We start from the raw sequence: 2,787 nt of genomic DNA on the forward strand, positions 1-2,787 counted from the left end.
ATATATATATATATATATATATATATATATAAATTAAAACAAAGATACTAAAATATCCATGCTTGTACCCTTAGGCTCCGTTTGTCAAAGGGTTAAGAAAGAGAGATTAAGGAGAAGGATTAGCATAGTTAGCCCATTCGATAATCTGAAGGACTAAATTACTAACACGTTAAATAAGTTTTATTTTAACCCTTATGGTCATTTGTAGTGTTTGGGAATAACAATGATTTTGGCTATTTTTTTTTATAATTAGAAGGGTTAAGTCTTAATCCTTCTAAATAGGAGTATTAGTAAACCCCTCATTTTGAGGGGTTAACTTATTTTAATCCCTCTACAGGGGTTAGCTTAACCCTTCTATATTTTTTATGTTTGGCAAATTATGAAGGGTTAACTCATTTTAACCCTTCTATAGATTTTTTGTGCTTGACGGGTTAAGAAGGGATTAGGTCTCCTTAACCCCTCACTTAACCCTTTACCAAACAGTAGCTTAGACTATTAGAAATAAATGTTTACCAAGTGTGTCGGATATGAACGCAGATACATCTGAGGTTATTCATGTCCTTTTGCAACCAGGCCCTTTTAAAACCTGGAACAGAAACTGAAATCTCCATTCAATCAATCACCAGGGCTATTTCTGTAACTTCAAGACCATCTAACCCAAAAAGTAAGCACAAAACAAAATAAGATTTACGCATTTTATTTCCAATTACGGACGGACTTATATGCAAAAGAGCGATTGCTAAAGGAGAAAGATGGTTGAGATCCCTAATCCCCCACTAATATAAGACCATTACCCAAAACGAAAAAAAAGCCAACAAAAATCTCTCCTTTTTTCGTCCAATACCAATCCAAATCCAAATTAACTCCTCTCGATCTCTCTCTCAGATCGAACCCCTTCATCAATGGCGTCGATCCCCTGCGCGATCCATCTCTACGCTCCATCGTCTCCTTCCTCAATCTCATCTGAGTCCCAATCTCAATCGAGGTCCCCAGTGGAGAAGCTCTTTCGGAAGAGTTTTGGGTGGGTCCGGGCCTCGTTGGCTCGGCCCAAAGTAGGGCCCATCTCCGTTCTTGCCTTGGATCAGAATGATGTTGATCAGGTGAGAAAATGTTTATTTTTTGCTATTTTTTTACATTATAATATGATGTTATCGGGGGCGGATTTGGATGAAAGACTGCTCCTTTTGGGTTCTTCTGTCTATTTTGTAATATGGGTCCCTTTTTGTTTTATAGATTCTAATGAAATATGCGATTTTTATATCATTTTCCCCTCGTATTTCTTTTTTATTCGTTTTCGTTCTTTAATGAGAAATTTTGTATCTGCCTAAATGAATTATTAGAAATATGGGTGATTTTTTCCTTCTATTTTTTCGTGTAAGAAACATGACATTTTTTGTAGTTAGGATGATCACCATATTCATTTTTTTATGCTTATTATTTAGCTGAAATTATAATTTATCTCGGTGAAAAAGAGAGAGTACTTACAACTTGTGAGAATAAGATGATGTAGCCATAGTTGGATCAAATTATAAGATTCCTAGCAAATAGATAGACAAAAGATCCGATTCGTTTTTTTCCTTTTTTAGGATTATATTTATTTGTGCAATTTATTATGGTTTAGAAATCAAACGAAATTTACTTGTATGCGAATATTAGGGAAAATACTTGTTTTGTTATGATTTTTATAACTCAATTATGAGGAAAAAGAAATTAGAATTTATATCTTGAGATTTAGTAGGCAGGTGTCCTATGTGTTTTTTAGGAAACTTGAACAAGTTCATTGTACAGAAGTAACAATTGCAATAATTTGCTGACCGAAAACTTATCTTTTATTAATTGCAGGGACTCCTCAGATGATATGATGGGGATCAAGATTTAGAAGGCAGCAGATCGGAACTTCATCAGCCTCTGGTTTTATTCTACAGAATGTGCTCATGAAATTTGCTAGCAATCTTTTTCTTTTTAGTCTTTCAATAGTTTTTTTTACCTTTTCTTTTTCTCTTTTTATTGGCCCTCAGCCACTGTAAATTCTATTTAGCTTTGCTTTTATTTAGAAGATAATTTTAGTTGGCTTTGTGGAGTCAGTTTGTATCTCCAGTTTAGTTGCAAATATTAAAGTATCTTGCAGGTGGGCTCCTGTTCAAAACAGTATTCAGGTCTGGTTTTTGTTGGCTTCGTTTGCGGCTGAGATTGCTGTGGGGAGTAAATGTGCTCTGCCTAGTTATCTTATGAAGGAGAGCAAATTCTTACACCAAGAAAAACTACATGTATCTTTTCCCCTTGAAATGAAATCAGATACATACCAGAAAGGCTTCATGGAAATATGAGCAAGATTTTACACTTGATTTATCTGAAGCTAATTGTTTGTAATGATATGCAACGCTCTATAGTATGCAGTGTCATAGACTCATAGTCCATGCGCTATGTTCCTTTCGATTTTTCCTTTGCAGATTTGCACACTTGATTCTAATATTTTAGTAGAGGTTTGCTTCGGTACTCCAAAAATAGGTTTTTTTTTTATTTTTAAATTGACAAAAATAACAAATTAACTAAAATAAGAAAGAGTATTTTAGTCTTTCAAAAACCTCTTTCTATTATAAACGCAACCATTCTCTTTCTCCCGTCTCTGTTCCACCGCACAAAAGAAAAAAAAAAGGAAAAAAAAAAAGAAAAGAAATCAGAGAGAGAAGGAAGAAGCCGAAGATTAACAACTACATCATACTATATAATTAAATTTTTTAAAAAAAGGAAAAATAAGAGGTACTTTTCATGGCGTTCTCTTTCTCT

General features: G+C 33.9%; 1 long non-coding RNA gene across 1 annotated transcript; it reads left to right on the forward strand.

Moving 5' to 3' along the window:
* Positions 692-2,151, forward strand: LOC109820055. The gene is made up of 2 exons (XR_002241711.1): positions 692-1,100; positions 1,843-2,151. It is a non-coding gene; the product is annotated as an uncharacterized LOC109820055 (long non-coding RNA).

The sequence above is a fragment of the Asparagus officinalis genome, chromosome 8, assembly GCF_001876935.1.
Source record: "Asparagus officinalis chromosome 8, Aspof.V1, whole genome shotgun sequence".
NCBI classification, from domain to species: Eukaryota; Viridiplantae; Streptophyta; class Magnoliopsida; order Asparagales; family Asparagaceae; genus Asparagus; species Asparagus officinalis.